A 13,266-nucleotide genomic window follows, 5' to 3' on the forward strand; every position below is an offset into this window, starting at 1 on the left:
TTTGGCTTATCTATTCATCCATTGATGGACATTTGTCTTGATCCACCAGCTGGATATTATGAATAATGCTGCTCTGAACATGAGTACACAAATATCTCTTCAATCTGCTTTCAGTTCTTTTGGATATATACCCAGAAATGAGATTGCTAGATCATATGGTAATTCTGTGTTTAATATTTCAAGGAACATCAATTCTATCTTCCACCATTTTACATTCCCACATATGGTGTATAAGGGTGCACAAGGGTTCCAATTTCTCCACATCCTCACCAACATTTGTTTTCTGTTTTTGTGATACTAGCCATCCCACTGGGTGTGAGGTGGTATCTCACAATAGTTTTGATTTGCATTTCCCTAACTGGTGATGTTGAACATCTTTTCATATACTTATTGGTCATTTGTATATCTTCTTTGAAGTATCATCTATTCAAGTCTTTTGCCCATTTTTAAATCTTGCTTGTTTCTTGTTGTTGTTTGGTTGTAAAAGTTCTTTATATATTCTTGATAGTTAACCCCTTATCAGATGTGTGAATTGCAAATATTTTCTCCCATTCCATTGATTGCCTTTTAATATTGTTGATTGTTCCTTTGATGTGCAGAAGTTTTTAATTTTGATGTAGGCCAGCGTGGTGGGTTATGCCTGTAATCCTGGCACTTTGGGAGGCAACGGCAAGGGAATCACTTCAGCCCAGGAGTTCAAGACCAGCCTGGACAACATAGGGAGACCCTGTTTTTATTTTTAAAAGAATTTTTTAAAATTTTTAGCCAGGAGTGTTGGTGCTTGCCAGTAGTCCCAATTACCCAGGAGGCTGAGGCAGGAGTACCACTTGAGCCTAGGAGTTCGAGGCTGCAGTAAGCCATGATTGCACCAGTGCACTCCAGCCTATGCAACAGAGTGAGATCCCGTTTACAAAAAAAAAAAAAAAAGAAGAAAAGAAAAAAGAAAAAAAAAAGAAAACATGTAGTTTCATTTGCCTATTTGTTCTTTTGCTGCCTGTATTTTTGTCATTGTATCCAAGAAAGCATTGCCACATCCAATGTCATGAAGCTTCTCCCCTCTGTTTTCTTCAGTTTACAGTTTTGGCACTTGTGTTTAGGTCTTTCATCCATTTGAGTTAATTTTAGTATATGATGTAAAGTGAGGGTCCAATTTCATTAGTTTGCATGTGGATAACAAGTTGTCCCAACATCATTGGTTGAGATTCTCCTCAGCTCTTAATGGAAGAGAGGACAAGGAGCATGGTGACTGAGGGTGACAAGACCTCCCTTTCTCTTGCTGAGTCACTCACTTGATTGAGGACCCTGGGCATGAATTTATTTATTCATTCACGCATTGGGCAATATCCAAACCCAGAGTTCACAGCCTCCATAAAATTTAGGGAGTCGATGCAATTAGATCGTGGAAGAATACTTTTTTTTTTTATTTTTACTAACCTCTAGTTGAAATTACCATCATGGATAATGAATGCAGGCAATCAACCACAGGAAGATTATCAGTACTTATAACAGTCACCGAGTGAAATCCCTGATATTTTCATATTACATTAACTGTGGCAGCAGCTCTTCAAATATGCTTTATACTTGTCACTACTTCCAAATTACAGCAGTTATTAGACCTTTCCTCAATTTTATTATTTAACACATTAATAAAGATGCACATATATTTTATGGTATCACAATTGTGGCTTAAAAAAATATTTTGATAACTGTCTCTCAATAAAATTGCTTTCTTTGTATTCCATCAATTTTATTTCATGCATTCAAAAACATTATTCTGAGAAGGAACACACAGATTTCCCCGGACAACCAAGGAGAAGGTTCCCTGTGCTGGGCACTGAGGACACAGCAGCCCATGATACAGACTTTGGTCACTGGCTTTGGAAAGATCCCAGCCACTTAGAGTGGGAGGGCACACAGATATATAAATACAACACAGTCTGGGGATTTCTATCCCACAGGGCAGCAGGTACTGTGGGACCCCAGTGGACTACACAGTTCCAAATTGACTAGCCATTTCTTGGAGGTTTTTGTGTGAGGAAGGACTGTCCACTCATCAGCCTGGAGGAGTGGTCCTGTCCCTGGTGACCTGTTTACCCCTCTTTGTGCAGGTAATGAGATTCAGAGAAACCAGCTCTGCCCTCCTGGCAGCAGCAGATCACCTCCCTTCCCCTGTCTTCTGCTGGCACCAGATATATTCAGCTGTGGGAGCAGAGATGCTTGGTGTGCTCTCGGTAGCTATGGAAATCCCAGGGTTTCCCTAGCAACAGCTCCAGATGGGTCTTGTTGCTAGGGAACGCTGGGATTTCCCAGGCTGCCAGATGAGCAAGACAGCTCTAGCCCCAGGGCAGAGGTGCTGGCAGAGATGTGGGTCTGACCCCTAGGGGATGGATGGTCCCCTTTGACTCTGATCCTTTGGGGCACCCAGCCCCATAGCCAAGTGAAAGGATACTGCACACTGAATGAGGAGATCTTGAGAGGGGGATGAAGGGGGAGTACTCTGGGTGAGCAAACTGATTAGAAAAGTCCAAATGAGCTCAACGGATGCCAGGAAGAGGAAGACAGTAGACTTTGGGAAGCTTGCAACCTTCAAGTCCAGCACTTGGCTGTTTCTAAAGCACTTTTCCCAAGATTATCACACAGTATACACCTGCTCGGTTTCAAGAGAAGGTCCAAAATTAGAACCAAGGCCAGTCTCAGGAGTGTGCAGCCTAAGCAGTCACACAGGGTCCCACACTTAGAAGGGCTCTGCATGCTTGAATTAATGCTCTACTGCCACTGACTTGAAATGCTTAATAATTTTTCAACAAGGGGCCCTGAATTTTTATTTTGCACTAGGCCGCACAAATTATATAGCCAGTCCTAGCTAAAACCTTTATTTTATAAGACAGAAAGCTGACCCTTAGGGAGAAGATGTGCTTAGTCTAAGTTCACGTGACTGAAAGTGCACCTCAGGGGCTAATGCATTTGCGCTTAGCTGCTTTCAGGCACCAGCAACTAGGCTGAAACAGGCCTTCAGTGTGGGAAGGCATTCCTGGGGTTCCCGTGGCAGAAAGGTAGGGGTAGCCGGAATCACAGCTCCCTCACTTGTTCCAAGGATCCAACTCAGAACTGGAGAAATCAAGGCTTTAGGGGGCTCTCAGGCTCATAGGGAAGCAGAAAGCATTAAGAAAATACAATTGGAATAGGAGCTGAGGAGGTGACAGCAGGACAACACCTGTTAGGGGCTATCTGGTGTCCCCCAAAATTCATATGTTGAAATCCTAACCCCTAGTACCTCAGAATGTGACTGTTTAGACATGGGGCCTTTAAATAGGTAATTAAGATAGGATGAGGCCGTTAGGATGGTCCCTGATCCAATATGACCGGTGCCCATATAAAAAAAGGAGATTCAGGCACAGACTTGTGCAGAGGGAGAACCACGTGAGGACATAGGGAGAAGTGGGCCATCTACAAGCCAAGGACAGAGGCCTCAGAATGAACCAACCCTGCCCACACCTTGGTCTCCAACTTCCAGCCTCCAGATCTGGGAGACGATGCATTTCTATGGTTTAAGCCTCCCAGTCTGTGATGCTTTGTCATAGCAGCTGGAGCAGACTAGTATAATATCCTTCATTCCTCCCACTCCTGTGAAATAAAGCCTATGACTATTTCACAGAGTAGGGGCCCAAGACTTTAAGGGGTTAACTATCTTGCTCAGGGTCAAACTAGTAGGCAGCCATGCCAGGACTTGAACGCAGCTTGATCTGTCCCCTAGCCTGTGTTTTCCACTCTGCCAGCCTAGGGAGAATTGCACCCCAATTCGCCCAATTCAGAACATCTGAATCCCTTTCCTAGGCATGCCCATCCCTCTGCTGCCCTGTGGGCTCAGGGACTTCCTGGCACAGGTCTCCCAACCCCAGACTCAAAGCTTCCCTGTGGTTTGCATTCCTGCCCTAGACTAAGAGGACTGCCGTGGCTGGATCCTTTTGACAGAAGGACTCTGGAGCCATATCAACATTTACCCTAACACTAAGGACCAAACAAAAGAGTGAATATGACAAGCCTTTAAAAGTGTCACACACCAGAGTTCCAGGTGCATGGGGTTCATGAACACTTCAGCACTAGGGGGAGCATTCTTCCTTTACTATTAAAGTGGCTACATCAGGAAATCACAGATTCTGTTGCCTTTATGTGGAGGAGCAATTCAGCTCTCTCTGGGACGCTCTCATTTCAACCCAGAGGCAGCCAGGTATCTTCCTAAACAAAGAGCTGTCTACCCAGGGACAACCATGTTACTCGCCTGGAAAGCAAAAGCAACTGCAGATAGTTAAGGAGATTTTTCTTCTTTCTTCTTTTGTTGAAACAATTTTAGGTTAATGGTGCTTTATTGGGGTATAACATACATACAATAAATTACCCAGATATTAAGTGTCCAACTTAATGAAAAATTTAACAAATGTACACTCCCATGGAACCATCAGTCTTGTTGATATGGCAGTTGTATTTTTAAATAGAAATCCCACCTTCTTCAGCCAGGCGTGGTGACATGTGACTGTAGTTTGAGCTACTCAGGAGGCTGAGGTGGGAGGATTGCTTGAGCCCAGGAGTTTGAGGCTGCAGTGAGCTAAGGTCACGCCACTGCACTCCAGGCTGGGTGACAGAGCAAGACTCCCACCTTTATTTACAAAAAGAAAAAGAAAATCCCATCTCTCTGCTGCGAGGCTTCCGTGCCATGATGAAGAGAACAAGGGCTGGGAAAGCACAGAGAAGAGTACAAATCCAGCACAGAGGAATCCTGAAAGCATCCCCTCGAGCGTGTGACAGACAGGTAAGCTAGATCTTGTAAAGAGTCTGCTAAGAGGAGACAGGGAATAAAGGGACATTGTAGACCTAAGGATAAGCAAAGGCTTAGGGGTTTCCAACAGCTTAGGAGAAAGAGTTCAGAGTAAATACAGCAGAAGATGGCTCATGGGGTGCCATCTGGGGTCAGGAACAGATATGATTATATAAAAATGAAACCAAGCTTGCTATTTGATTTAGAAGCTATTTCTGCTACCAGAACAGTCAGTGCCTGTCTAACGTTCATGTCAGGTCTTATTGCTTGTGGTCAAAGGCTGTCGCACAGTACACGGAGCAAAGAGCAGAAACTGCATGATTTTTCAGAACGACGTCCAGAATAAATATGAATCTCTGCCTTAAATGGGACATTGCAGAGCAAGTTACATAAGGAATTATCTATCTAATAGATCACAGCACTAATTGATCAAAATACTTAACATCAGCTTAGCACCAACGTTTCAAGCAGTCAGCATCAAAGAGATACTTAAAGTTGTAAAATCTAAATGCATGTTTCCCCTCATTGTCCCTACATGTCATTTTCTCCCTCTTTAAACGTTTGTCTTACTCTATTGCATAGAATTCATCTTTTTAAGCTGTTTTAAATCCTTCCTGGAGAAAGGAAAGTATACAATATACACAGATTACCACATACATAGGTGCATGCCTATCTGTCTCAGAAATGGTCTATCATTTCACGTCAATTTTTAATACCACCCCTACCATAAACCAGATTGCCATATGCACTTGAGCCTGTTTCAAGACTATTTCTTCTGTTCCAATAGTCCATTTATTCGTTCCGGGTAGTATACCACACTCTCTACTTACTGTATTTTCTTTCATTTAAACAGTCAAACATTCTCAAGTCTTTCCCCTTAAAAAAAGAAAATTCTCCCACTGCCACCCCCACATGGCCACTAGCTACCATGCTCACTCTCTTTCCACCCTTTTACAGTCGCATTTTTCAAAAAGTCTTTCCATGTGGCCCTCTGTTTCCTCAGCCACTTTTCAATCCTAAGCCACTGCAATCTTACTTCTACTCCCACCACACCACACAAACTGCCCTTGCTAAGGTCAGTGAGCTTATGTTGCTAAATCCAGAGGGCAAACTCCAGCCTTCACTAGCTTGACCCAGGTGACCACTTCCTCTCCCTTTGCTTCTGTGCCCTTCCATCCTCTTGGGTTTCGTGCAGTCGCTTTCCTTATTTTCCATCCCCCTTCTTTGCCTCTCCTCCTCTTCCCACTTCTTAAACACGGAAGCTCCTAGGATTTCGGGGCTGGGTTACATTCTCTTAACAGGCTCATCACAGTTTACCTAGGAGCACTCCGCCTCATCTATGGCTTCCAACATTACCTGCAACATGGACCACGCTGCATGTTCACCAAACACCGTTTCCTTTTCCTGCTTTACATGCAGCTAGACCACATTTCCTGGAATCCCTTTTGATTATGTGCCACTAGCTTCTGACCAATGGGATGTAGGAAGAAGAGATGTTTAACACTTGCAGGTCTGGCCACTCAAATCTCACACGTGATCTTCCATGTTCTCTCTTTTCATTCATCTGCCAGCCCGGTGCCAAAAAAGAAAAAATGCCGGTAGAGATCTCTGAGTGCCTAGGGGCCCCTGGAACTACTGGACAAGAGGAAGCTGGATGTCTAATACCCTGAATAAAACAGAGCCCAGCCTCCACCCCAGTCCACCCCCAATGACTTTGAACATGAGTGAAAAATAATCCTTTATTGAGTCAGCTCACTGAAGTACAGAAATTGTTTGATGAAGCAATTAACCTGGCCCAACTAATACACTATCTCTATGCTAATGACAAACAAATATTTGCATTCTGGGCTTGTTCTTCTAATTATGCATCAAATGATTGACAATGCAGCCCAAACTGATGGGACAGGTAGTTTTTTTTAATAGATTACTAGGAAGTCACAGAGATTCATGCACGCATTCATTCATTCAACAAATGTTTATCGAGTGCCTACAGGCACCAGACACCGTGCTAGAAACTAAGGTTGCAATGATGAGCAAAGATAAAACCAGCCCATTCACTCACAAAGTTTACTGTGAGCCTGATGACAGCTGATCCTCATGTCTCATTATATTCCAGCTGCGAGAAACTTCTGTAGCATTTGCTGCTTCATGCAAGCCCGCTACCCATAAAACTGAGGCTTCCCCTCTCTAGATCCTGGAATCCACTGTTCTCTCCTCTATGAAAGGGTACAACTGGATATAATAGTATAACACCCCTTTCTCTTAAGTATTTTGTCATTTTTTATTGTAGTAAAATATATATAACACAATCTTTTTCAATGTAACAATTTGTTGCTAATTCAGTGGCATTAAATATATTTACAATGTTGTGTAACTTTTACTACTATCTATACCCCAGAATTTTCACTATCAACAAAAACTCTACGCCCATTCAACAGTAACTCCTCTTTCCCCTTCACCCCAGCCTCCAGTGACCTCTGTTCTACTTTCTGTCTCTAGAATTTGCCTATTCTAGGCACCTCATATAAGTGGAATCATATAATATTTGTCCTCTGTGTCTGGTTTTTATCAGGAAGCATAGTTTTTAATAGTACATCCATGTTATCGCATGTATGAGAGTTTCATCCCTTTTCATGGCTCAATAATATTCCATTGTATGGCTAGACCATATCTTGTTTATCCACTCATCTGTTGGGATGCACTTGGTTTTCTACTTTTGGCTATAATGAATAATGTTGCTATGAACATTGGTGTACAGATATCTTTTCAAGTCCCTGTTTTCAATTCTTTTGCATCTATATCTTGAAGTGTGATTGCTAGATCATATCATAATTCTATGCTTAACCTTCTGAGGAACTGCCACACTGTTTCCCAAGGTGGCTGCACCATTTTACATTCCCATCAGCAATAAATCCGGGTTCCAATTATTCCACATACTTGCCAACACTTGTTATTTTCCTTATTTTTTTATTATAACCGTCCTAGCGTGTCCTAGCATGTGTGAAGCTGTATCTAAGAACATTTTTAAGTATAACTGTTATATATGAATACAATTTTGTTCTGACAAATTCAAACCCAGAATAGAATTTAAAAATCCACTTCACTGTAGCCATGTCCAACCTCCTTCCCCTCTCCAGAGAAAATCACTGTTAAAAGTTTGGTGTGCATCTTTCCTGACCTTGTTCTCTGCATTTGTGTTCTTTTTTTTGTTTTGCATATATGGATTTTTGTATGGCAGAATTTTTATATATTTATAAATCAGTTGGGAAAAGGTAAACTATTCAATAAGTGATGCTGGAACAAGTGAGTCTCCATATGGGTTAAGAAGGAAAATTTTGCCACCCACCAAAAAATTAAGATGAAATACACACTAAACATGGAAAACAAAACTATAAAACTTACAGAAGAAAACACAGGAAAATATCTTCATTATACATGGGCAAACACAGATTTCTTTTTTTTAATTTTATTTTTCCGTAAGTTATTGGGGTGCAGGTGGTATTTGGTTTCATGAGTAAGTTCTTTAGTGGAGATTTGTGAGAACCTGGTGCACCCATCACCCAAGCAGTATACGCTGCACCGTATTTGTTGTCTTTTATCCCTTGACCCCCTCCCACTCATCCCCCCAAGTCCCCAAAGTCCATTGTATCATTCTGGTTTTTTTTTGTTTTGTTTTGCATTTGTATTCTTATGTGTGCGTGAATGCAAGATTATGCATAATGGAAACATAGCCATTCTGTCACTGTCAGTTTTCCTACTTCTTTCCAACTGTTCCACTGTTGTTGTTTTTTTCTGTTAGAGAAGTTCCACTTCTAAAATTTTGCTCTTTAGCTTGTACTGCTGGTTATAACGTGGTCTTTGATTTCCAGGAAGAGTGTGCTGTGTTGGGTGAAGTCACTAGCAGAAGAACTGGTGTTTGCCTCACGTAGAATACATTGCCTAGGTCGTCTCCGGCCTGATCTGAGCTGAACTTCTCCTATCACATATGCCAACAACTCTTTATGCTTCTCTCTTTCTCCGAAATTACCTTCTTTTGTCTGGAAAAAAAAAGGACTGAGGAAGATTTTTCACCCCTTCGGAGAAAACAACTATCCAACAGGACGAACGTGGGAAACAGCCAGTGTTTGGTGAGAGATCGCCCTCTGCTGCCTGTGTTAGGGTTCTCCAGAGCAGCAGCCAATAGGAAAGATAGGTACATTTGTAAGGAGTAACAGAATACATATAAATATACATATTTAAACATATATATTTAGATTATAAATATCAATCTATGTCTATATTATATATAAATATATACAGGTTGGTTATAAGGAACTAACGCTGTTCTGGAGGCTGGCAAGTTTCAAGATCTGCAGGGTGAGCTTGCAAGCTGGAGATCCAGGAGAGCTGATAATGTAGTTCCAGTCAGAGTTCGAAGGCCTGAGACCCAGAAGAGCTGATGACGTAGTTCCAGTCCAAATCCCAGCAGGCTCGAGACTCAAGAAAAGCCGATGCTGCAGTTTGAGTCCAAAGGCAGGAAAAAGCCAATGTCCCAGTTGGAAGGCCTTCAGGCAGGAGGGATTCTCTCTTACTTGGGGGAGAGTTGGCCGTTTTTTTCTATTCAGGCCTGTAACTACCTGGATGAGGCCCACCCACATAATGGGGGGCAATCTTTACCCAGTCTCCTAACTCAAATGCTAATCTCATCCAGAAACACCCTCACAGACACACTGGGAATGATGCCTGACCAAATGTCTGGGCACTCTGTGGCCCAGTCCAGTTGACACATAAAATTAACCATCACACTAGCCATATGGGCCTTTTAGGGAGCCTGAACCCATAGCAGGAAGCTCTGGTGCCTTGAGCAATTGTCCTGATGGGCATTATAGGCAGTTGAAATTCTAAGCAAGAAAGATTAAGAAAAAAAACAAAAGCGTGTAGGCCAAACTAGAGAGAAAGAGAATGCAGTGGCAATGCTATTCTGGTTTCTTTCCTGCTCAGAACCCCGTGATGACTCCTCATCCCCCATAGAACATACCCTTACCTTATGGGGTTTGTGAGGCCTGACTCACCGCCTGCCTCCTGCTGCCACCACACATGCTTCTTCACTGTTCCTCACTTGTGCCAAGCCTGTTGCTGTTTCAGGGCCTTTGCACTTGCTGTTCCATCTGCCTGGGCACTCTTTCCCAGATCCTTATAGGGCTTCATGGCAAGGCCTTCCCTGACCACCCTCCCCAAAATAGCACCCCCTCCATCCCTTTCCGCCTCCTTACCTCCCTTTATTTGTTTGAGCTTGTTTCCTGTCTTCTTCACTAAAATGTAAATTCCACGAGGCCAGGGACTTTATTTTTTTCTCTCTGGAAGGCCTGGATCGGAATAGGTGCTAAGTATTTGCTGAGTGAGTGGATAAATGAAGAAATGCAAAAGATAGAAGGCGGGGACAGATCTAGTGATGGATAAAAAGCACATACGAAATGGTGCGGATCCTAACGAATAATTAATTTAGGGAAAGCTAAAGCTGAAAATGAATTGAGGCTTTAAGAAAATGCTGAAGACAGATAAGTAAAATGCCTTTTAGTCAGTGTAAGGAAGTGTGAGAGCAATTTCTTGGAAGAAAATAAATCCTCTTTTGTTGGCATTTTTCCTTCCAGAAGATTGATCTTCAAGCTAAAGAAAAGTTGGAGGAGAGAGAGGAGAGAGAGCGGGAAATCCAGACGGCTGGTGAAGTTGCTAGATCCCAGAGGCTCCAAGGAGCGATTGATTGCAGGGGATGTCCAGATAGTGACAGACAAAGCGTCATAGAGCTCCCCAGGCCCCAATGCAGCAAGGAAGCAGCAGCCTCATGCCCTCAGGCATGGCATAAAAATAATGCTACAGCTGCCTCACTGAAAAAAATCCCGAAGGGCCAGGAAGCAGGCTGATCTCAGGCAATGTCTGTATGGACAGAGGATCTCTAAACCAGCCTCCACCCCCAAACACACACACACACACACACACACAGCTATGGCACAATGCTATGGGTTTGCATGTTTTTCTCCATGCCCCCCAGAATGATGTCCAAATCTAGAGCAGTGGGTCTGAATCTTTTTTGGCTCGTGCACTCTTTGAACAAATCTGGTGAAAATTGCCACATGTGCATTATTTCAGGGAATTTAAGGAAATTTCAGGAATTCTCCTCCAGGCGATTCATGGACACCTGAAATCCAAGTGCCCCAGGTTAGAAACCCCTGTTCTAAGGGTATACCCCTCAATTGCAGCACTTGGATTAATGATGTAACTCCTTAACCCTAGAGTTGAAGATTGCAGCCAAATTCTTAGTGTATTCATTCAACAAATATGTATTGAATGACTGTCATGTAGCTTATTTAATCCTCACAACTGCCCTTGAAGTAGATTATATTAATACCACCCTCACTCTTGACAGATGAAACAAACGAGATACTAGGGCTTTGGGTAACTTGCTAGAGGTCACTCATTTCGCACTAGTCACTAGTAGGGGCGGAGCCAGTGATGGAACCCCAGAAATTCAGCTTTAGAGACATTTTACTGCTACCCCACGATGCCTCTTACGAGGTTGGTGTCTGTCTTTCAGATAGCCCCGTTCACCCTGAAAACACGTCTCTTAGACTACATATAGTAGGTTAGAAATGAAAATCCCACCAGCAATGACATCCGGAGGCTCTGTCACCCTGCCTCTGCTTATTCATCGCTCCCATGGTTTGCTGACTCCGTTTTAATCATTGGTTTACCTTCTGGATCTATTTATATGAGGGATTGCACAAATATTTCCCCACATCCAACATCTCACAAGGAGATGGCCTCACGTGCATGTTCAAGTTCAGTCTCCAAGTTGAGAAGAAAGCTTTCTGGTAGCAATGCTGCACACACCCAGGGGCTCATGGATCTCTCGGGAGAGGCCACATCCAGTGTCCATGAAGTCATGAGTTCTGCAGCATAGATTCCAAGTTCAGGTTTTGTTTCATCAGCACTACTGTGTGCACTTCTGGTTGAGACACTTAGGGGAACAGAGAAAGTTCTTCAGTAAAAGAGAGGATGTATGAGCTTCCTGTGGCTTCTGTAACAAAGTACCACAGACTGAGGAGTTAAACAACACAACTGCATGGTCTTGCAGTTCTGGAGGCTGGAAGTCAAAGATCAAGATGTCAGCAGGGTGAGTTCCTTCTGAGGGCTGTGAAGAAAGGATGTGTTCCAGGCCTGTCTCCTTGGCATGAAGATGACTGTCTTTGCCCTGTGTCCCTTCACATCACCTTCCCTTTACACGTGTCTGTGTCTGTGTCCAAATTTCTCCTTTTATAAGGAAATAAATACTGTAAATATTTATATATTTTGCACTATAATACTGGAAATATTTATATATTCCTAGTGTTTATTTATATATGTATATTCCCAGTATTTATTCACATATGTATATATTTCCAGTATTTACTTATTTATTTATTCAATATAAGGAAATACTGGTTGTATTGGATCAAGGCCTACTGTTGTAAACTCACTCTAACTTGATTACCTCCACAAAGACCCTACCCCCAAATAACTTCACCTTCTGACGTCCTAGCAGTTGAGACACCAACATATGAATTTTAGGGGTCACCATTCAACCCATAACAAGGGATAATGGTCAGGAAGAAAAAGAGCCTGAGAATGCTAGACATTTTTAATGAGTTAATAAATCCTTGCTATAGGATCAACAAACTTAGTAAATGAATAAACCTGATGATGGATGGATGGAGCATTGTACCAGGCACAAAGCCCGGCTATGATGACATCGAAGGCACCCTGCGCTCTTCTGTTGAGAAGTGTTCGATGTAGTTAGGGAGTCTCAATGAGCCCATGTAGCAGGTAAGCAATCTTGATCGCTCACACTCAAAAATGCAAATGTATCATTTTGTTCACTTATAACTAGACTTAATAGGGTATCCATTCAAATGACCTGTCATTCCATCAGTGCCCACACCTGGTAGCTTTTTTCAAGGGGTCCACAGCCCCACCAGGATTCTCCCCACTGTGGCATTATCTCCATCACACTCCAAGGCTAGATGAGACCACAGCCCTCTTGGGGCACTAGGAAGATCCAGCTTAAACCACTGCTGAATTCAAGGTGATTTAGTGGCACTGCCTCAGAACCTCTCTGTCCTGGCACCCCACCTAGTGGCAAGGGACATATCTGCAAGACTGCTGTCTTCCAGAATTCCAGCTGGGAAGCAGTCCTCTATTCGAAAACAAGTTTTCTGGAAGGAGGGAGCTCTGAGGAGGAGTTTCACAAGGAGAAGAACACAGATTTGTGATAAGATTGGGGGACAATATTTCAGTAGGGACAATGACAGAGACATGAGTACATATATATATAGCAACTAACTTTATATGAAGGGAAACACACATAGACATGTATTAAGGACACGGTGTCCAAGTCAGGGGGAAAAAGAAAAACAGGCTAATTAATGAACAGCCATCAT

The sequence above is a fragment of the Nomascus leucogenys genome, chromosome X (genome assembly GCF_006542625.1).
Source record: "Nomascus leucogenys isolate Asia chromosome X, Asia_NLE_v1, whole genome shotgun sequence".
Classification (NCBI taxonomy): domain Eukaryota; kingdom Metazoa; phylum Chordata; class Mammalia; order Primates; family Hylobatidae; genus Nomascus; species Nomascus leucogenys.